This window comes from Amblyomma americanum, chromosome 1, assembly GCF_052857255.1.
Source record: "Amblyomma americanum isolate KBUSLIRL-KWMA chromosome 1, ASM5285725v1, whole genome shotgun sequence".
Lineage (NCBI taxonomy): Eukaryota > Metazoa > Arthropoda > Arachnida > Ixodida > Ixodidae > Amblyomma > Amblyomma americanum.
Genome location: NC_135497.1, coordinates 315,337,761 through 315,361,232, shown reverse-complemented (window position 1 = coordinate 315,361,232; position 23,472 = coordinate 315,337,761). Strand labels below are relative to the sequence as shown.

General features: G+C 48.1%; 1 long non-coding RNA gene across 1 annotated transcript in view; it reads left to right on the top strand.

The window, feature by feature from the left end:
* The first annotated feature begins 468 nt into the window (after window positions 1-468).
* The window catches only part of LOC144098751 (uncharacterized), a 389,833-nt gene continuing 366,829 nt past the window's right edge, over window positions 469-23,472 (top strand). Inside the window, exons 1-3 of the long non-coding RNA XR_013307237.1 lie at window positions 469-608; window positions 10,727-10,812; window positions 11,322-11,396. This is a non-coding gene — a long non-coding RNA (uncharacterized LOC144098751). The remainder of the gene's footprint in view (window positions 609-10,726; window positions 10,813-11,321; window positions 11,397-23,472) is intronic.

Below are 23,472 nucleotides of genomic sequence, written 5' to 3'. Positions count from 1 at the left end.
ATCCCGGATGGGCCCATGAATTTTAACCACATTATGATTCAGAATAACTTTTAGTGTTTGAACCGACCCCCCTACCTACCCTCTCCGGCACGGCAAGCAGGCCTCCGGGAGAGTAGGGGGTTTATTCACTACAAGACTAGCACTTAATTTTAAGCGACGCTGCAGCTGCAGCTGGTTCTGTTCCTTTTGCACCCTAGAGTCTGGGCTTCTTAATACTTCATTCCAAATTTCATCGCCTTCATATTTGCTTTTTCCTGGAGCTTCTTGGCACTTTCTCACGATGTGGTGAGCGCAGTACAGCCCGCAGTGTTTACAGATGCCTGCGTTTTATGTAACTGCTCTGTCGTTTTATCAGCGCGGCCACCACGACAGCCCAGATTTAGATATCGCTGTGGACAGAGTATATCGCGGAGTATACGCACGCGTTGCTTACGCCTTTGGCGCCTCCAGAGCGCAGGCGGAGCGGAGTCCGTGTCTAGGTGGCTAGTGACAGCGTCGTTTCTTCCTGGGCACTTGCGTGATTTCGTGCGGCACCTGGAGTGGGGGCTTTTGCCTACGGTCAGCGCAGTGCCCTCCCTGGCTGCCGCAGGAGTGAAACCGACATGTGGGTAAGGAATGTGTGGTTGCCGACGTTTTTTGGCGAGCGGTGCATGTGGACTTTCGAGGCCTTGGAGTTAGCCGGTATACAGCACGCAGTCGTGGCCCTCGAGTCTGTTGTGCGCGAGTGCTGATTGTCGCGGGGGCTTTCGTGCTGTGGCGCCACCACTGTGTGGCTGTTGCCTCAAGTCGCCGCCGGTGCGCGCTAGTTCCGATCTCGACGCGCCTTCCTCGCGGAAGAGCTCTCTTTCCTTGGGAAGCAGGCATTTCTCCGCCATTGGTCATGTACTTTCGTGTGCGTATTCGACGGAAATGTCAGGTTTGTTTTTCCGCCGACGTGACTTGTTTAACCTCACCGCTTGTTTGGCGCGAAGCATGGGTACTCCCGTTCCCAGAGTCGAATCATGTGTCAACATAAATGTCCCATAGGTAGGCATCACAATGATGGTACAATACTTCTCTGTAAGTATGAGTGTAAATTTCAAAGTACATTATGCATGCCTTCTTTGTATATATGAATATATTCTCATTACATTATTATAACTCCAAGCTCGCTGTAATTTTCTTGTTTATCTCATCCCCGTAAATTTGTATATAGCGATACATTTTCTCCTGTACTAGTGTGTTTTTCTTATTGCCTGAGTTCTGATACGCATCATTTCTACAGTGTCCTATATGTTTCCCGTTGTGACTCTTCGACTACTTGTGAATGTGAAATAAACTTTTTCGAACCACTAGAGAATGTGCATTAGTGGAAGCGATAGCGGTATCACTAGAAGAAGGAGACGATTTGTGCTGCAGTTTTGCACGAGCCGTGATCGGATGCAGAGTTATCGTAGTGCTCTCAGTCTATCGCTAGGTTCGTCGTTCAAAACGCTAACTTTAGGTTCTCTATAGCGGCGTCAACTGCTGGATGCGAGCGATGGAAAATCTATTTTGCCACGCTTTGGAAGAATGGTCTTTAACTTTCATTATTTCTATAACAGTAGGCAACAATATTGCGAAATTTGAGCGCTGTTCTCTCGGTGTCACACTGTCTGTAGGCTCATTGTTATACTTTTCTGGGTCCTTGGCACGTCCTTCGACGATATTAGTTGGATAGAAGTATTGGTATTTTTATCTCCCTCACGCCTACGCGTCTACGGAAAATACGCCGCACTGTACGAATAACATCATGGGATTCTGTACGCGCAGACAATCATTTATCTACATTCAACCCCTCTTCAGCATTGTCTACTCTATCTGATGTTCTCACTACTCACACTATTACCACTACTGTAAATGAAGATGACCCAAACCCGGACATACATCTGTTGAATCTGTGGGCTCTTCGTCGCCAGGCGGATCTTTACGCTACTCGTCACCCCGATGACCCTTCGGCTCTTCCTACTCTTCACCGCGCTACCGCACGGGCGCGGCGCTATGCGAAGCGGCTAGGCAGGCAACGCTGGGCTGCATGGTGTGCCCGCCTGTCCTCTACGCAGGGCAATCGACATCTTTGGAGAGTGTTTCACGCCAGAGCGCCCTTCTCAGGTTGCAGATTACACAGAGAGCATTCGCCTCGCGCTAAATGTGGATGAGGACACATTTGCACAACAAGCGGCCCGTCAATTTTTTCCAAACCATGACTGCACCGCTACGTCTCCACCTGACTTATCGGTAACAGAGCCCCCCGATGGGATTACTTCTGACCTCACCATGGCAGAGTTGCTGGCCTCCATTGACCGTTTAAAAACTACTACTACTCCCGGGCACGACGGCATACCTAACTCCTTATTCCGTAACTTGGAAGGGAGGGCTTTGGAAACCCTACTTGATACTTTTAACGAAGTGTGGCTTTCTGGCATCATGCCGGGAGACTGGAAGCATTCTATTGTGGTTCCAATCCCCAAGTCAGGTCAGCCTCCAGTATCTCTCTCGGCCCTTCGTCCAATTTCCCTTACCCCTACCATCTGCAAGCTTTATGAAAACATTCTAGCCGCACGCTTATCATGGTGGCTGGAATCCCATGATTGTTACCCAGATTCCCAAATTGGTTTCCGCCCACATATTGGAACGGAGGACGGCCTTGCTACTTTGGCTGCTGACGTGCTTGACCACTCTCCACAGAGTCACCTTGTACGAACCGTAATCGCTACAGACATAACAAAGGCATATGATAACATCCTTCACTCTGCCATTCTTGCCTCCCTTCAAACTCTTGGTCTCCCTCACCGGTTCCTCCTCTCCATTCACGCCTTTTTAGCAAATCGAACCTTCAGCGTGCGTGTCCACGGAAAGCCCTTTGGTAATTTCACTTCCAATAGAGGAGTGCCGCAGGGCTCCGTTCTCGCCCCCACATTATTTAATGTGGCTTTAATTCCTCTGGTTCGAGCCCTAGAGACCATCCCTTCTATCCGCGTGCTTGCATATGCCGATGATATCACCTTGTGGTGCTGTCATCCAGATGCGTCTATTCATCAGTCGGTCCTTCAACACGCGCTGGATGTATTGACATCTCGCCTCCCACCTTTGGGTCTAACACTCTCTCCTACTAAATCATGTTTCATTCGAATTGGAAATAAAGCCGCCTTACGGAAAGCTCCCCCTTTAAATTTTACGGTACATAATTCTCTGATTCCTCAGGTAGAAACTTCGTATTCTTGGTCTTCTCCTCCATACTTCTGGGACTGGCACCCCGTGGCTGACAGCCACCCGTAAATCGGCTCACGCTACTCTAGGTCTGATTCGTCGCATAGCTATGCGCTCTGGTGGCGCACGTGCTCATACGGCCCGCCAGCTTGTGCGCTCTATCCTTCAGCCACGGATAGTATATCAGGCTCAATTTCAACGTCTCACCCGCAGACAGTGGGACTCCCTTGAAGCTATCAATCGTGAGGCTATGCGCGTCATAACATATCTGCCTCGTTTAACACCCATACCTGTGCTACAGGAGTTCGCCCAACTTAATACACTCAGTGAGATCATCGACCAACGGGTGGCAAATAGAGCTCGAAAACAGTCTCTCAAACTTCATCGTTTAAAGACACTTCCACCGTGGTCCTATTGCCAGCTCACTGACAATCGCCCCACTGTTTCCCCGTCGGTATCAGCAGCGTATCTGCCTGAAGGGTGCATATTATACACGGATGCATCTCATTCTGCAGAGAGGGGAGTTACTGCTGTTTATAGTCCATCTCATCCGCATCTCAACTCTCGCGCGACGTATACTGCGGATACGTGCACTCCCCTGGCATTGGAACTTCAAGCCATTTACAATGCCATTGCTTCCCTTCCGCTCGTTCCAACATTCAATACAGTTCACATTTACACCGACTCCCGCGCCGCCCTTAAACAGCTGAAGGCTGTTCGACAAACGTTCCAGATTTCACAATCTATTCATGTGCTCTGCGCAAAGTATCCATGTCCTGTGCGCATACACTGGATTCGCGGCCATGCCCAGGATCCACATAACATTCAAGCGGATGCTATGACTCATCTTCATACCTTAGACGATCCGCCACCTTCCCCTCTTCCCCCAGATCCGTTCCTGTCCCACGTTTCCGATTCCGAAGTTCTGCGCCAGCGAACACGCGCTCTAATTCCTCCGTGTTCGCACCCTCTCCCCCGTAGTCTTACTCGGCAGGAGGAGGTATCCGTGCGCCGGATTCGGGCAGGGGCGGCTCTGACACCATCTGTCCGTCATCGGTGGCGTGCCAAAGATCTGCCACTACCTGACAGGTGCCCTCACTGTGGCACTGCACCGGACATATGTGATGTGCGGCACTTGTTGTGGACGTGCCCAGCGACGGCTGCTATAAGAAAACGGCTCCTCAGGGAGGTGGGCCTGCGGTGGAACCGCGAAAGTGACTTCGTGAAGTGGACAATGGACAACCGTTTCATTAACAACCTCTGCGACTACCTCAGCGCAACGGTTCTTCACTCCTTCTTTTAACTTTCAATCCCGTGCATTCCTTCCCCCCTTTCCTTTTTCAACTTATGCCTCATGGCACACTTCTCGAATAAAAAAAAAAAAAAGTATTGGTTGATGAAGACAACGATGTTCAATGCTCAGGGTGAGAGGATGCGCATATTACTCCGATAGCAGCATTGGCTGAAGATGAAGACAACGGGCAATGCACAGCGCGAGAGTGTGTTGCAGTTTAACATGGGAAGAAAAAGGTTGCTGAAGGAGCCCTTGCAGCATCTTGGCCTTAGTTTGAGCAGCCCGCTCTTGCTATCATTTGGCGCCACCACATTTGGGTTCAGCCACAGATCTGTTTGCACCGCTGTTCAAAATTTCCTGATAGAATCTCACCGACTGCCTTGCTAAGTGTTTCAACCTTTTCTTTTCTATCAATTATTACGTTTTGACTAAATCATTAATATTTAATCACTCTCTTTATTATTATTCTTAAAATCTTAAAATCAAAACACTCATCCCTTTTCTGTTCATGACGAAAAATTCACCGGTGTTATGCTCCCACGTGCTTTTCGTTTTTGTTAACTGCGTTCAGCTGAATAGCCACCCGATTCTTGGCCGATCCCCCAGTGTGGGTTTGTGCCATCTTTTGATAGGCTAACAACAACAACAACAACATGGGAAGAAGAGGCGGCGGCGGTCGAGACAGGCGTTAACCGTTGCCCGACTAGGCGGCGGGCGTGGTCTCACTGGGCGGTGACTGTTCGTATCACTAGCTTCTGATTGCTTGATTGTCTTTCGCTTTTGCAGGGTGCTTGCAGGTCGCTAGGGGCGCATGTTGACGTCCTCTCCTGGCCAGGGGAACTCCCCCTGGTCGACCAGCCTCCCCCTAACCAACTCCCCCTGGACGCCTTCTTTCGGGGTGGCGTCGGCACTATTCCCGTGGCCTTGGTTCCATCGGATGGTGGCGCCATTCGCCTCAATAACCCGGATGCGGTTCAGACTGCACTACAGGCGATTACGCCTCACTTCTTAAAAATCTGTGATGTCCGGCAGTACGGAGGAGGAGGCGTGGTGTGCAGGTCGGCCGACCAGGCCTGCATCATGGATTTGTTAACGTGCACAGCTTTTGGAAGCCAGTCGGTAAGCGCATTTATACCGCCGCACTTGGCGTGCTCTAAAGGTCTGGTGCGAGGGGTTGACCCACGCCTTAGCCCTAAGGAAACGCTAGAGAAACTCTCCTCCGCAGGGGTGATATCGGTGCACTCGGGTCGTCGAGGAAACAAAACTTCCAACTGAAACGGTAATTCCCACTTTTGCGGGTCTCTCCTGTCCATCTGAGTTGAAGGTGTGGCCCCTGGATTTCAGGGCCGATCCGTATTCTTCAAGGCCACTTCAATGCCGCAACTGTTGGAGGTTTGGTCACAGCGCGAACGCCTGCAAGTCGAGCTCAAGGTGCAGTGGGTGTGGTGTTAATCATGACCGTGAAGGAAGGTGTTCAAAAGATGAGGTGTGTTGCTTGTGCAGCGGTAGTCACTCCGCCACATATTCTAATTGTCCTGCAAGGGCTGAGGAGGTTAAGGTGCTGGAAGTGGTAGAAAAGCGCCGGTGCTCAAGGCGCGAGGCTATGGCTATTGTTAAGGACGTATGGGTACTAAAGTGTGGCAGCACGGCAGACGACTGCGGTCGTGGATTCAAGCCTGTCAGATGCGATTGCTACAGCGGTTGAAAAGGCAATGGCCAAGGTCATGGATCGGCGAGTGAATTCAGTAACAGAGTGCATATCACAAGTCATGGTGGCGCAAATGACCTCTTCAATAATGACCTCCAATGCTGCGTTGAAGTCATCCGTGGATCCTGCAGTACCTACTGAACTCAGTGCGGAGACGCCTTCCCTTGTTTCAATGCAGCCGCAAAAAGAGCGCACGCCTCCAACTCATGTACCTGAAGTAAGGACCGGAGCAATTGATGGGTGTGTTGAGCTTATGGAGCTTGATGCTCGAGCTCAGAAACGTAGCCGGTCTCCTTTGGCCGTTGCTGGTCCGTCTAGCTCCCCTCAATCCAAAACAAAAAAGAGTAATTCAGGAAAAACTGGTCACCACAGCATTTTTGAAAAGGCAGTTGCTGCTGCAGATCTCTCCGCAGAATAGGGTCTCTGAGAGTGCTGCAGTGGAACTGCCGTTCCATTCAATCAGCCTTCACTGATCTAGTAACTCTTTCAAATCGATTTTCTCCTCATGTCATTGTACTTCAAGAAACCTGGTTGTCGAAAGAGTTTTCATTTCAAATGGAACATTATCGAATTTCTAGAATGGACCGTCCATCAAGGGGGGGGGGGGGGGCGGTTTGCTTCTGCTGGTTTCATCCAGATTCTGTCACAAGGCACGATTGGTGTTTCAGCGTGTGGACGCTCATTGCGAAATTCAGGCAGTGGATCTTTCAGTTCCTGGTTTCCATCCCATTACTGTCGCAAATGTATATTTTCCATCTGGGGTTCATGACACACGCCATTAGATTCCTTACTCTCTGTCAGCAGATCACATGTGTTGCTTGTTGGGGATTTCAATTCGCACCACTTGACTTGGGGTTATCGAACAGACCAGTGCGGTTTGCGTTTATGGGATTGGGCTTGTGTGAATAACCTAAACTGTCATAACTCGGGTTTTCCGACCTTTCTCCGTGGGCACTCCCGATCAGCATTGTATTTAACGTTTTCAACCCCAGGGGTAGCAGTTTCCTCCTGGACTCCGGTTGACTCTGCAACAGTGACCATTTCCCACTCACTTTTGACATTGTGTGTCCGATGATTTCTATCGGCGGATTCAGTTGCACCCTAGTCGATTACAACAAGTTCAAAAGTTCACTCAGTTCAGAACTACACAGTTTGCCGAATTTGCCTCAGGAAAGCAGGGTGTTAGGCTTATGCTCTATTTTAGATCGAGTACGGAGGCAATCTGAGTTTACAGTGTGCGATAGCATAGGCACTTCTCTGAGCCCTTGGTGGAATGCAGAATGTTCAAAGGATTACAGGCGGCGCAAGGCAGCCTGGAAGAAACTTATCCATAATCAATGTCCCCGGAAATGGATCGATTATAAGTTTCTTGCAGCTACCTTCAAGCGCACAGTCGCTAGGGCAAAAGAAAAATATGATGAAGAGAATTATGACCATCTATCAAAATCTAATAACAGACAAACCTTGTTTCGCTTTCTGAGGTCAAGGAACAGGCTGCCACCGCCTCACAACATTCCCTCTAATGTGCTGACTCCAGTAGAGCTTGCCAGGTCATTAGAAGAAATTGGCAAAGGCTTGGAACACCGTTTTTCGGCTGCGCTCTCTCGCCCACAACTGCTTGGGAATCACTATGATGATTTCCTTAATGTCTCGGTTTTTGAGCTCTCCCAGGTGATAAATCGGTTACCTTCTGCAGCTCCTGGTCCTGACCGTGTCACCTCTGCGATGATTAAAATACTGTTCGACGAATCCCCCAATGCTATATTGGAGCTGGTAAATTACTCTATTAGAACCCCATGGATCCCGGATGTATGGCGTGTTTCCAAAACTATCCCGGGGCTTAAAAAGCCAGGCGAAGGGTTGGTCTTAGACAACATTCGACCAATTTCATTGACATCGAATCTGGTGAAATTGGTTGAACGCGTGCTGTATGGACGAATCATGCCCATTATTACTGAAAAGGGACTACTTAACCCCTGTAAGATTGGTTTCAAGCCTGGGTGCTCTATATGGTGTGCGCATACTGACCTCGAAAGCCGTGTCCGACTAGCGCGCCGGCGTCGACAGTATGCTGCGCTGGTAACTCTAGACATCTCGAAAGCATATGACAGTGTCGAACATGGGCCTCTGATGTACAGACTACGGGCTGTGGGCTTGCCAAGTTATTTTGTGGAATGGGTGTCAGCTTTCCTGGCTGCCAGAGAATTTTATTGTTGTCAACGCGGAGTTTCTACAAGGAAATTTCATCAATCTAGAGGTGTGCTTCAAGGTGCAGTTCTCTCCCCTGTTCTATTCAACCTCTTACTCAGTTCGATTCCGACTTCCCCTGACGTGACTACGTACGTGTATGCAGACGATATAGCTTTCTTTGCTGCTGCGAGGGATTTACATTCTGTGGATATGGTTTTACAGTCATATTTAAATTCCCTTGACCGATGGTTATCTGAATTACACTTAAGTCTTAATGTATACAAGTGCGCTTTGTTACCTTTTCTGGTTACTCAACAGGTACACATTTCTTTGTCTTATCGTCATCATGTGATTCCTCAGGTATGTTCCCTGAAGTATCTCGGGGTAACTTATGACTTTTCTCTCTCTCTTGGCGGTCACATATAGATCAGGTTGCTGCGAAAGGGATTCGGGCGGTAGGCCTTCTGCGAAGGATGAGTAGCCCTCGCTGCTGTATGCGCAGACATGCTCTTCTGCTGATTTACAAAATGTATATCCGGCCAATCTTGGAATTCGGTTGCGTTTTGTTTTCTGGAGCAGCTGCATACAAACTGCGCCCACTTCTGCTCTTAGAGCGAGAAGCTCTACGCCTGTGTTTGGGTCTCCCTAAATACGTGGCAAACAATGTTTTGTATCTGGAAGCGCGGGTGCCGTCTCGTACTGCAAGGTTTCGCCTTTTGACAGTACAAACGTTTTTAAAGTTTTGCGACTCGGCGCAGCATGCATCCGAGTTGATCTTCCTAGGGCAGCGAGCGGAGTTCTTGGGTGTCGGATGGTCTCGCCTTCAAACTCCCCAAATCTGTTTCGTTGAATCTTTGCTGGGCCCACTCAACGTGCGAATACCTGAAATTGTTCCGGTGCAGTCCATCCCCGCAACTGTGTCTATCATCTACGATGACATTTATTCATGTAATGCAAAATTACTGCCTTTCTCATGGTTAAATGGTATGTTGCAGGGTTATTTGTCGACCTTCAGCTCACATGTTGCAATTGCGACTGATGGCTCGGTGTGTGCAGAAAAGGCAGGTGTAGGTATTTACTCCCAGTCCCTTGACTGGTCTTTTTCTCTCCGTCTCCAAGATTTCACTCCTATCTATCTGGCTGAGTTTCTAGCAGTGGTTCTCGCTCTGCGCAAGGTACCAATTTCTTTATCAGCAGTAATAATAATTACGGACTCGTTATCTTTATGCACTTCCCTCTCGGCGTCCACTGAATCGCAGGTCTTTCGGATACTAAAATTCCTGATCCCTCCACACATCACATCAATTCGATTTCTTTGGGTTCCTGGGCACAGGGGTCTTCTATTAAATGAATCAGCTGATGCTTTAGCGAAAGCAGCCCTGGGTGGACCGATTGTTGACCCGCTTCCAACAACTGCTTACATCACGGCGGCACGCTTTCGACGGTACACTGTAATGAACGAATTGGGCGCATCAGCGCTTACTTCCTTGGACGACTTCCAGCACCTACTGTTCCCTTGGAGAAGCTCAGTCTGGCGATCGCGCAATCTTGAAGTTTCCTTCACGAGGCTTCGTTGCCGGGTGCCGCAACTCAATTTTTACCTCTACAGGCCTGGTCTGGCGATCTCCCGATTGTGTCCGTATTGTGCGGAGCTGGAAACAATAGAGCACTTTCTTCTTTTTTGCCGTCGCTACTCATCGATTAGGAGGCGACTATTAGAAGTTCCAATACAAAATCTCAGTTTGCGCCTGTCTTCTGCGGTTGTTCTGTCTCTTGGCGCTTCTATGCTTGGCCATACCATTGGGAATGTTTGCTCTGCCGTTCAAAATTATCTCCTAGAATCAAAACATCTACCATCATGAGCTTTCGTCCTGCCCATCCCATTATCAGCTTCTGTATTTCGGTTTTTACAACCACTTATAGTAATTCCTACCCCTTATTTGCCTAAATTTTAGTTTGTATGACCCCCCTAACCTCCTGCAACCACCTCGGCTACGGAAACTGTGCGATCCAAATTTTGGTAGGTCATCCCATGCTTGCCACATGCAACTGGTCAATTAAATAGTCACCGCCTAGTTATGGCCAATCCCCCTTGTAGGTATGTGCCATTGTGTGAGGTCAACAACAACAACAACATAACATGGGGCGCGATCGGCTGCGGCGACAGCCTAGTGCTCTAGAGCAGTGGCCAGCGAAGCTGATCTGTTATCGCCTCTGGGGCTTTGACTCTGTTTCCGCAATAATTATTTATTTGGTTATTTTATTTATTCAAGATCAAGGCTTAAGCGATGAATGAACTTTTTCAGATATGGGCATCAGAGCCCCATTGGTGTAAAATTCAAAATGAATCGCTTTGGTTACCGCCATTCCCAAGAACGAAGTCAACTTAAGAGTGAGTATTCCAGTCGGCGATCCAGAAAAAGCTTTTTGCTCCATTAAATGGAAAACGCGTTACAAAGGGCGATTTGGAATCAGATCTTCAGTTCTTTTTTTTGGCTGCCGCGATGTTACGTCGCATTTCTTGCTCCCTCATTTGCTCATTGAGTTGCTCCAGATCGCAGGTAAGCAAAAGTGGAGAGACCAAACGAAATCTCACAGAGCTTCCGTTTTCCGTCTCGATGCATTCGTTTGTACCTAATGAGCGGCCACGGTGGATCAGTGGTTATGGAGCTCGGCTGCTGACCCGAAAGACGCGGGTTCGATCTCGGCCGCGGCGGTCGAATTTCCATGGAGACGAAATTCTAGAGGTCTGTGTGCTGCGCAACGTCAGTACACGTTAAAGAACCCCAGGTGATCGCAATTTCTGGAGCCCTTCGCTACGGCGTCCCTCATAGCCTAAGTCGCGTATGTCGTTATATGACCACAAACCATAAGACAAACCGTTTTTACGTAATGTTTCAGGTGTAGTGCGGAAGCCGCGCGTTGCTTTCGACAGAGTACCCAGCCTATTGCGCATGACTTGCACCCAATAACGAGGTAAGATGTTCTTTTGTTGCTTACATGTGTAACAGCTTAGCCTCGACAGCACCTCGGAATAGAGATCGATTGATAAAACAACTCTCATGCGTTAATTATATATCACTCAATCAGCTTGTCAGCGAATAAAAAAAGAGCGCCCCCTTGTGGATTTTGTATAAAAAAGACCCATATCCCACGGATATGTTTGGGTGAGCAGGAGAGCAAGATCAGTAGGGGCGCATATAGCCACGAGCCGTCAGATGTCGCTGGCTAAGAGTTCGGTCACAGTTCCTGTGGTGTGCCCACTTTCGCTTATCTGCGATCTGGGGCAACTCACTGACCAAAAGAAGTAGCACAAAATACGGCCCTCTATTCGGCAGCAGTGGACAGCAACGAACTGTTGGTGCCACCAAAAAAAGATGTAATCTTTACTTGATGTTTGAGCGCACATAAATTTTAGTTTTGCAGTGTCTCAAGAGAAATTAGCCGACTCTGTGCCCTGTCAGTGAAACACTGACAGGCTCTTATTTTTCAAAGGTGTGCTTAATCATCTAATTTGTTATTATAATGATTGTACATTTAACGTCTGCAGCATTTCTACTTACTGCTAGCGCTCCTATCGTGAATTTATGCTCTGTTTAGTTCGTTGACTTAGGTGAATCACTATCCTATTTTGGCCCACTTCCTGAGTCACTTTACTCATATTTACCTACGTTAACGTGCTTTTTTGTTTATATCTTCAGTTCGGTAGCTCTTCCGGATTTGTTCATTCACGTTTTCTTTTGCTCTGCGAATATATTATTTATAAGCAAAGTTTGAAGTTTCCGATACGATATGTATTAACACAAAAAGGGAGATGGCCCGCAGTAACACGACTCCACCAGGGCAGCAAAAATATGTGAAACCTCCCCGCGATGGCTACTATGATTGATCAAACCCACGGAATCCGTTGCGGCAAGCGTAGCTATTGGGCAGGAAACGCCTTCAATATTCTATTCCTTGCGAAGTTTGGAGAATAAATATTTTAGAGAAAAAAGAGCAACGGGCCCGTCCGGGATTTGAACCAGGGACCTCTCACACCCAAAGCGAGAATCATACCCCTAGACCAACTAGCCACGTAAAGCAGCGGCACAAAAGCATGCACTTGAGTAAGATGTTCAGAAATCTGGTTTTACGTTTCATTTAGTTTTTATTTCTGAGCCGAGAGTCCGTACAGCTAGTTGAAATTCACTTCGCGTTGCGTCCGTTTTACCGCACTGTGGCGTTCAGGTAACCTGCATTTTTTTTTTCAAAATTTCACAGCAGTTACATAACACAGGGACTTCGCTAAAGATGTCATCAAAGCAAGGCATTGAAGGGGGCACGATACAAACATATTCTAACAGTCATGCACAAGACGGAGTATACACCGTGCCTCACTCATTAGAACTAATGGCCGCTATCTGCGGAATACCCAAGCTGTCCTGCTCGAAGCCTGAAGAACAGCTCAAGGTGAACGACAGCGCTCGCGAGACGGCAAAGGCCACTGGGGCCCTGAACTGAAGGCCTCACCTCCGCCGAGGGAATCCTTTTGCGAGTATAAAGTTCTTCACTCACTCACTCACTCACTCACTCACTCACTCACTCACTCACTCACTCACTCACTCACTCACTCACTCACTCACTCACTCACTCACTCACTCACTCACTCACTCACTCACTCACTCACTCACTCACTCACTCACTCACTCACTCACTCACTCACTCACTCACTCACTCACTCACTCACTCACTCACTCACTCACTCACTCACTCAGGAATGTCAGCAGACGTTCAGAGTCCATGCCTCCAAAGAACGGTCCGGCAATCTTTGAAAATAAAACATGATCCCTGCTCTTGGAGGTACATATGCAGACCGTACACACATAGGGTACACAGTGCTCACCAGATCAAAATATCGCTACTATAAAACCATATATTTCAATAACTGAAGTCCAAAGCGCGAACCCTCCGCCCAGCACCCCCTTCAGTAAAGTTATCAGGTTATTTAACATGTATTCGTCCCAGACTGAACTACACATGCGCTGCTTGAGACTCTTATCAAAGCAAACTTCATAACTAGAAGCAGCACGAAATTTGGCAGCAAGATTCATCCACTCTGTCTATTCCGATCATGTTAGTGCCACCGAAATAAAACGTAATGCTCCTGTATCAAGCTTAGGAAATCGCCGTACTATGGCGTGACTGTGCGTTTTCAAAAGTTTACTATTATTCCAAGAACAGTTCTGTAATCAGACCTGCCTACCGTATCTCCAGCCGCACGAACCCCGAGACGGCCGTTTAGCCTCCTCCTGCCAGGGCATCTGCGCATCTGTCATTTTTTTTGTTCGCACTAAAAAGGGCTGGAATGACTAGGCCAACGCGGTCTACCATCATCCCTCAGGTCATCCATCGTATCAACTATGTGCCAGGAAATACACTCCCCAAAGTAGTACCCCTTTAATGGGGCCCTCGAGGTAGTTTTAAACATTAATAATAAAAATAACACGAAAGACAGCTGTTCAAGTGTTCCCACTATTCTACTCTAAATTTTCAGTGGGGCTGGAGAAATTATCGCCCATCTTTGTCTGAAGCCTAATTGAGTTTGAAAGCCGAACTTAAACCTAAAGACAAACCGAGTGAAAACCGAAGTGCTAGCGCGTTTGCACACCACGCTACTTCGTACATCCTTCTTCTTCCTTTACACCTTAAGCCCCTTCTCCTTAGACACTCTCAAGACGTACGCGTAGCATGCCTACGCATTCGCGCGTTTGCCGGAACTCGTCCTTGCGCGCGCGGCAGGAGACGCGAGCGCGGCGCGCTGGCGTGATAATAATAACAATTGGTTTTTGGTGGAAAGGAAATGGCGCAGTATCTGTCTCATATATCGTTAAACACCTGAACCGCGCCGTAAGGGAAGGGATAAAGGAGGGAGTGAAAGAAGAGAGGAACAAATAGGTCCGTAGTGGAGGGCTCCGGAATAATTTCGACCACCTGGGGATCTTTAACGTGCACTGACATCGCACAGCACACGGGCGCCTTAGCGTTTCTCCTCCATAAAAACGCAGTCGCCGCGGTCGGTTTCGAACCCGGGAACTCCGGATCAGTAGTCGAGCGCCCTAACCACTGAGCCACCGCGGCGGGGCGCTGGCGTGGCTGGCGTACCCCAATCGGAGGCCGAGGTTACCGCTGATTCCGAATCGAGTCCTTGAGCTGACTGCAGCTGCCACGGCTGCTCTTTTCTTAGCGGTGTGAAAGCGCGGGGACACGAGCGAGCCAGCACGGCGTTTCTCCCTACAAGCATACATGGCAAAATCACTTTTTAAATGTCAGTAAATTACATTGCTAATTACTTTGGTGAAAACTGCTAAACTGCCCATTTATTACATTTCAGTTACTTTCATAAAGTAATTGCAATTGCTTTACAATTACTTTTTACCTTGCACACACAGAGAAAGTCCAGTGGAGACACCTCCCACAATCATTCAGTCTTCTCATTTTACTGCATCGCAGGAGCAGCTCAGCTTCAAAGTGGGCCCTACTTTCAAGATAGTGTCCCCAATTCGCCATGTTTAACAGCCGTCCTACAGATGCATTTTATGGAAACTCTGTTTTCGGCATAACGAAAAGCTTTTCAAGCCTTGCGTACAACAGGAAACTGGTAAAATCTCTTGTCAGGTGTGCGCCAGAAGCCATGTAGCTTTCCGTGTTTCTCGGTTCCAAGGTGGTGGCTAAGTCCGCGCGCGCATCGGCATCCGCCCGCGTATCCAACTCAGCAGTGCTTGCTGGCCCAGGCTTTTCCGCGCGTTCCCCTGCTGTTGAGGTGCCCGACCCGGCAGACGAGAGATCAAATTTTTTCTGTCACCAAGAGCAGTGGTTCATTCTTAATAAAAGTAATTTGTACTGTAATTAATCACTTTCGCTTCCAAATTAACTGCTGAAAACTGCAACTTACGCGAGTAGGAAAGTAATTAATTCAATTAAAATTAATAAGAAATGCACTTAATTTCTGCAATTGCATTACAGGAATTTAAGTACCGCCATGTCTGCCTTCTACTCCTGGCGCAGGATGGCGCTGTGCGCGCGGGATAGCGAGAGTGTCTCGATGTCACCTTCAAAGGAAAAGACCTGCCGCAAAAAATGGATTTCGCCGACCAGCATGAACGGGCACACTAAGAAAAAGCGGGCCCATCCGGGATTTGAACCCGGGACCTCTCGCACCCAGAGAGTGAATCATACCCCCGAGACCAACGGGCCACGAACGTTGTTGGTTGAGAAACACGTTCTTGAGTAAGATGAGAACAAATGCGGTTTTATGATTTGTTTCGGCTTTATTCCTCACGCGTGAGTCATATTCGTATTCACGAAGCCCTCCGCTACAGCTAGTTAAAATTCCTCTGGCGTTGCGTCTGTTTTTTCAGACTGTGCTATTTAGGTGCCCTTAATTTTTTTTTTTTTGAAGGATCTCGCAACCGTTACATCGGACAAGGAATACAATAAGGATGTGGGCAAAGCAAGGCGTAGAAGGGTACAAATACACTAAGATATTTGAACTGTATGCGTAAGTAAGGCGGAGCATACACTGTGCCTCGCTCACAAGAGACAGAGACGTTCTGAGTGAATGCCTGGGAACAATTAACGGGCCCGACAATCTATGAAAAGAAAACCTGACACCTCCTCTGGGAGGCACGGTGATGTTAAGAGCAAAAGCGGCTTTTCATACGCAGGGAAGAAACATTGGTCCCCACAACAAAATATTGCCACTGGAAAAGTACAGGTATTTCTAAAGCTTAGGTCAAAGGTGCAGTATGGGTGTAAACTGTAATACGAAATACGGCTGTTCGCGTGTTCAGGCAAATCGACTCTAAATTTCAGTGCAACTCGAAAATTAAAGCGCACTTTCATTGCTGTAGTCTCGCAAAAGGATCCAGAAGGCGCCGCGCGATTTGCGCCCATTGTTCGAGGCGTCCAGCGAACGGAGGTTAATGGCAATCAGCAACGCCAACCGACATAATCCGCACCATGTCTCAGCTTGTGGCCCTATTTGACACGAAAACCTCGGCATACAGCACCTGTGCTAAGAGCGCTTTAATTTTACAATTAGACGAAAACAAAGGGGACGCACCTATTTCACTTCGTCTTTGCTGGGAAAAATTCTTGGATTTGGCCCTTGTATGGATTCAATGATTTATCCGCGCTCGTAATACGTCAGGGCCCCCTAATCATGCGAGGCGTATATTCCTTGTGCCTGCGCGCACAGAGCCTCCCAACGCTAAGCGTAGTGTAGCATATGGTGAAATGCACCTCCATGTGCCTCGTACTGGATCGCACTCCTGCCGGCGCTAACCACACACCGCTAAGAGAATAGCAGCTATGGCAGGTGAAGTTTGTTCCAGGACTCAATCCTTAAATCGCGGCAGCCATATCCTCAGATTGGTATACGCCTGCCACGGCAGTGAGTCGCGCTCGCTTCTCCTGCCACTGGCGCAGAGGCGAGTTCTATCATGCAAGCTGGCCAGTAGGGCCGACATGTGAATTCCTCGAAAGCATCCCAAGGATTGAGGCTTAAGGCGGGAAGAAAAAAAGAAAGCACAGCGTCGGTGGCCATAGATGCGGCTGGGAAATGCAATTGTGACATTATAATAATAATAATAATTGGTTTTGGGGAAAAGGAGATGGCACAGTATCTGTCTCATATATCGTTGGACACCTGAACCGCGCCTTGAGGGAACGGATAAAGGCGGGAGTGAAAGAAGAAAGGAAGAAGAGGTGCCGTAGTGGACGGCTCTGGAATAATTTGACCACCTGGGGATCTTTAACGTGCACTGACATCGCACAGCACACGGGCGCCTTATCGTTTTTGCTCCATAAAAATGGAGCCGCCGAAGTCGGATTCGAACCCGGGTACTCCGGATCAGTAGTCGAGCGCCCTAAGCACTGAGCCTCCGCGGCGGGGAAAAGTGACATTATAGCCGAAGGCTTATCAATCACAGAGGCAGATGAGCTAGCGATTGCGCTAGCCGTCACTACTACCAAAGCCAAAGTCATCATTAGCGACTGCAGAAACGCAGTGATGAACTACCCAAGGGGAAAAATCGGCAAGAAAGCGCTCGAAGTAATTAAAGGCGCAATTATAAACTGATAGTAAAGAATAACATGGATCTCAGCACATACTGGGGGTCCAGGCAGTGAAGCCGCAGATCGAACCGCTCGTCTAGTATTATCAAGACGAGGGCTGTACAGCGCTCACCACATCGTGAGAAAATGCCAAGAAGCTCCAGGAAAGAGCAAATATGAAGGCGATGAAATTTGGAATGAAGTATTAAGAAGCCCAGACTCTAGGGTGCAAAAGAAACAGAACCAGCTGGCAGCTGCAGCGTCCCTTAAAATTAAGTGCTAGTCTTGTAGTGAATAAACCCCCTACTGTCCCGGAGGCCTGCTTGCCGTGCCGGAGAGGGTAGGTAGGGGGGTCGGTTCAAACACTAAAAGTTATTCTGAATCATAATGTGGTTAAAATTCATGGGCTCATCCGGGATTTGAGCCCGGGACCTATCGCACCCAAAGCGACAACCATACGCCTATAGATAGACGAACGGGCCACACGTCGAGCAGTCGCATCGAACCTGCATACAAAAGCGCATTTACGTGAGAAATCTTTAAGACCGGTATTGAAGCTTTTTTTGGTCTTATTACCAAATCTCAACTCATTTCATATCCACAAAGCCCTCTGCTCCACTTGCCGATTAATATTCTGAAGACTTAGCGTCAGTTACAGCGTACTAGTACTACACCAAAGGTCTCCTTTACACCCTTCTAGAAGCCCTTGTACTGTGCGATGTTTGTGCGCGTTAAAGAACCCCAGGTGGTCGAAATTTCCGGGGCCCTTCACTGCGGCATCCCTTGTAACCCGAGTAGCTTTGGGACGTTAAACCCCCATAGTCCATAAACCATCATTTACACTCGGTGTGTCAACGAAGCCCGCCATTAATTTTTAAGTACAGTCTGTGGGAGACAAAGAGATTGCTTCTGCGGCATAGTAATAACAGTGTTGTATTAGGTCAGAAAAAAGTGTATCATGTTCACTAGCAAGCTGGTTAACTACTTTTAAAGGTTATCTTTATGCTACTACATTTGGGGGCCTAGTTTATAAGGGAGCTTCCCTCCAGCACAGGTGTATCCCACGTAAGCCACGGAGCCAAGGTCAAGTGAAGCGAAAGCCATGGAGTGGCGTGTACTGGTGACCGCTGCTAAGTGCGCTACACAGACGAGCGCTTTTCGTATAGCGCACTAGAACATCTGAATCTGTTGAACCACAGCACCGAGGGCAATCGCGTGTTCGAAATTCTAAACACCGATAACCGACAGCTACAAATCCGTAAATGCAGCCTGGCGCCTAAATGTAATAGTTGAAAAGTTAAGTGCTTGAATTCTGCTAACATTGTCGTAGTATGCCTATAAACATATGTTTATGCCATAGAATGCATAAAAATAAAATTTAGTGGCGGGCTTCGCTGCAACACCTAGTGTATAGACCTTTCACACAGAGGTCGACGAGTGCTTCCAGGTTCGGCACTGGGCTGCGGAAGGCAGCTGCCATCATCTTTCGAACTCATAGCCCCCACACACCCTTCCCGCAGCCCAAAGAATGCCGTAGAAAGTTCTCTGGAACTACTCGAAAGCTATGGGACATTAGATAAATGTCATTAACATCTAGTCAAGGAAGGACTGAAAACGACATAGGCGCAAAGGTATTCTATACAACTGACTCTCATAAGGTGAGAAGAACAGTGTGCTTCATTTGAAGGAAACCTAGTGTCTCGGACGTTGTGCGGCTTTATCCCAGCCTTGGAAGGTAGGAGTAAACAAGTGGAGATCGTGACCATGCTGTTGATTAAATAACAGGCCACAAAGAAGACAAATCTAGCCGCGTGCAAACCGTGTTTCCTGCAGGCGACCCAGGTTTTCAGCCCTACTACGAAGGCTCTGGTTAAGATCAAGCCACAGATGACATGAAGCCCTTTTCACAATTAGGAAGCAGTCCACTGCCTATAGATGTACTCTATTTATAATTTGGTTTCAAAGTGCACACACCTTTTGGTCTTTTAGTGACTACAATATTGCAACTCGGCACGAGTAGCTCGCGCAGGGTATCGGAATGTAAATATCGACTTCGGAATTGAATTTTTAGTCAGGGATGGCAGCGAACTTCAGAGTTGTGCTTTGCACATTGCCGTCTTCTTCTACTGACACTGCTACCGATGATGATGATTACGGATTCTTTATGGCGCAAGGGCATCTATGGCTAAAGAGCGCCTTGGCACAAGGTATTTGCGATTACTCAAGGTGGGGTAAAAGACCCTTTTTCAGCACTTCACCCCTGATTAGCCGAGAGCAAGGCTAGTGGTAAACTTGTACCCATGGTATCACCGGTGGGTACCTGGCGGCGCTGGGGATCGAACCCCGCACCTCCTGCATGCGACGCGGATGCTCAACCGCTTGGTCGTCGGTGTGCTAATATAATAGACTAATATAAATAAGACTATTATGCACATTCTAGCGTGGTGTGCATTGCACATCGTACTCTTCTTCTACTAATAATACTATCTAACAAATATCGTGGCTTGAGGTTCCGACGACACAGCGAAGCATACCAATGAGCCTACAGTCCGAGACACCGAAAGAGCTGCGTTCAAATTTCGATTTACATAGGATCATAATCGACTTCAGAATTTTTTAGAAGATTCTGCTGGAATCTATGGACAAGAAACTGTGGGTAAAAAGCCGAAGAGTCATTCTGTGTTAATAATATGACCACTTGCAAAAGCTGTTTACCTAATCAGGCGAATCGCCACTATTTTCAAGGATCGTTAGACAGATAAGGAGCACATTCGTAGAGGCCATTCTAACACCAAGAGTGCCTCACGAAGCGTCCCGCTTTAAATTTTCAAAAATACAATAGAACCAACTGGAAACGCCATGAACTGCCCTTCAAGTGATCACTGAAGAACCCCGGAATCCGGAACCCCCAAGAACAGCTAGAGGCGCTGTATACTGCCATAGCAAGCTGACTCACGTTAAAGGATTCTGTCAGACAAAACGCAGAACGCTGACACAGTGCCTCTACTCATTGCAGAGATAACTACTACGTTTAGACGAGACATGGCAGTAATTGAATTGCTGTAATAAAATTATATTCATTAAATTACTTTCCCGGTAACTTGTAACGCAATTCGTTACTTTTCTGGACTGCTAATTTAGTCATGTAATGAACTATATTCGCAGCAGTGATTTAATTGCAAAAGTAAATAAATAGTAGCGAAATTACGTGTGCTGAGTAATGAGTCCGTGCTGCTCCTTGTATGCGGCATGCTTTGGGATCGCACTTGCGGGGCTGAGCGTCAACAAAGAAAGAAAAACGCGTGGCCAGCAATAGTCAGCAGGCGATGTGCGCGGGGTGCACAGTCTTGGCGAAAAGTCTATTGGACTTGTACGCATATTTCAGCACTGCGTACAGTCGCACACACAGACGCACAGCAGAGCCACCAGGAGAGCTCGATGACCATAACATGCCGTATTGCACCTTCCCACGAACGCACATCGAGCGCCTGAGCGAGTAATTCCCTCTAGAACGCTTCATATACATATCTTCACGTCACTGCACTGGCAAGAAATGGCATCTAAAAAGCTTGGTTGAAAGTTTTAGAGAAAACTAGCTTCTGTGGCCGGATTTGAAGAAATATATTTAAATCAAAGGCAACATAGACGCACGCGTCACCGCGACATGCTGTTAATTTCCGCCAGCGTGCCTCCAGGACAAGTCAATTAAACTGCAGAATTGGCAGCTTGTCTGCGCAAAGGTGCGGTTCCGGAAACTTTTGCGTGAGCAAGCAGTCGAAACAAGCATTCCAAAGAAGCAGTCGAGCCAGTTCCACCGCTGGCAGCAAATGCCATCACATGGCAGTGGCACCGATTAACCGCTACGCCACAGTGCCAAAAGTCGGATGAGGACTCCAGTGTATCTATGAATATTAAGCAGAGAGAGACGAATTCTGCATATATGGGCATTAACCCATTATGACTATCACGTCATACCCTTAAGGCGGAGCGCGGGCAGTTGTAGGGTGGCGACCCTTCATGAAATTAGCGCGCAGAAGGGACGCGGCAGCGGCTACATACAGCCATGCAGACGTAGGATTGTCAGCTGTGTGGCATCGGGATACATCACGCCGCATCGCGTGGCGACTACGTTCACAAAGTGAACGGGCGGGCCTACGCCTTCTCACACGTAAGCAGTCCTAAGTGTCACTGCCGACTCTTTTTCTCTGATTGCTTCAGTTCGGTGGGTCTTCCCGAGTTATTTATTCACACCATAGTTTGTTCTGCGAATAAATATTTAATATGTAATGTGTGATGTGTTCAATATGATGTGTAGTAATACCAACTAGGAGACGGGGCGCTGTAACGTGACTTCGCCAGGGGCAGCAATATTGTTTGAAACCGCCCTGAGGAAGTGATGTGGGAAGGATGGCGGGATGGCGGATGGCTTGCCAAGCTTAGATAAAGAGTTGCGCCAGCTAAGCAGAATGGAATCCGTGGGGGGGGGGGGGGGGGGGGGGGTAGCAAGCGTCGGCTAGAAAGGCTGTGTGTATTTTTCTGAGAGGGCAGCTCCGGAGGTTGCTGGAGTTAAATATATTCTAATGACACATCTACTAAGGCTTTTCTCGCATTCTTAATTACATCCACAAATTTTAGCAGATATTCAACATTTGATTCTCGCGCAAATAAATTTTTAAAATAGGCGTTTTCCTGGCCTGAACTCAGATGATTTGTAAGGGAAACGCTGCACGTAATCCGCACAATGATCCCGCTCCCCGCCTAACAAAATTTTGAGGTGTATAATAAATGTTGTTGTTTGTTAGTGGCCATTTATTAATAAAATAACAATGGACGGAAAACATGTTGGTAGCCGCGGCATCTGCCATCCAAAGCTGAAGCACCTGAGCTGCGATTAGCGGGAATAAAAGGACAGGGAGAGGGAAGGAAAGGGATGAGCGATAGTAAGAGCATAGGTGTGGGGGGAAATACGCACTATGTACCAATAGAGAATAGGAAATATATGCGGCCTCCAAGGCATTTTATGGCAACTCGTCATTTACAGTCACTACTTCAGCCATTCAACTCGCGTACTAGTGTTTTCCGAGTAACGTTCGCGACCTCATTACTGCGTGATGCGAAGCATCGTCACCGGCCACCAACTGCGTTTCGGCTTCGGTTTCCTCTTTCTGCTGTTCTAAAATGGTTTGTTGTGGGGCAGAGACAGGATCCTAGGGAATTTGATGCCAGTGTCAACACAAAATGTTCGAGGAGCCCCCACCCCTCTAGTTGCCGTTTATCTGTAGGTTAATCTTGAGAGCGTTCGTCAGCGCCGTGCACGACAAGAGTGGTGGACATGTGGCGTCCTCTTTTATAGCATGTGTCACGTGGAACGTGATATTTTTTTTTTATTCGAGAAGTCTGCCATGAGGCATAAGTTGAAAAAGGAAAGGGGGGGAAGGAATGCACGGGATTGAAAGTTAAAAGAAGGAGTGAAGAATCGTTGCGCTGAGGTAGTCGCAGAGGTTGTTAATGAAACGGTTGTCCATTGTCCACTTCACGAAGTCACTTTCGCGGTTCCACCGCATTCCCACCTCCCTGAGGAGCCGTTTTCTGAAAGCAGCCGTCGCTGGGCACGTCCACAACAAGTGCCGCACATCACATATGTCCGGTGCAGCGCCACAGTGAGGGCACCTGTCAGGTAGTGGCAGATCTTTGGCACGCCACCGATGACGGACAGATGGTGTCAGAGCCGCCCCTGCCCGAATCCGGCGCACGGATACCTCCTCCTGCCGAGTAAGACTACGGGGGAGAGGGTGCGAACACGGAGGAATTAGAGCACGTGTTCGCTGGCGCAGAACTTCGGAATCGGAAACGTGGGACAGGAACGGATCTGGGGGAAGAGGGGAAGGTGGCGGATCGTCTAATGTATGAAGATGAGTCATAGCATCCGCTTGAATGTTATGTGGATCCTGGGCATGGC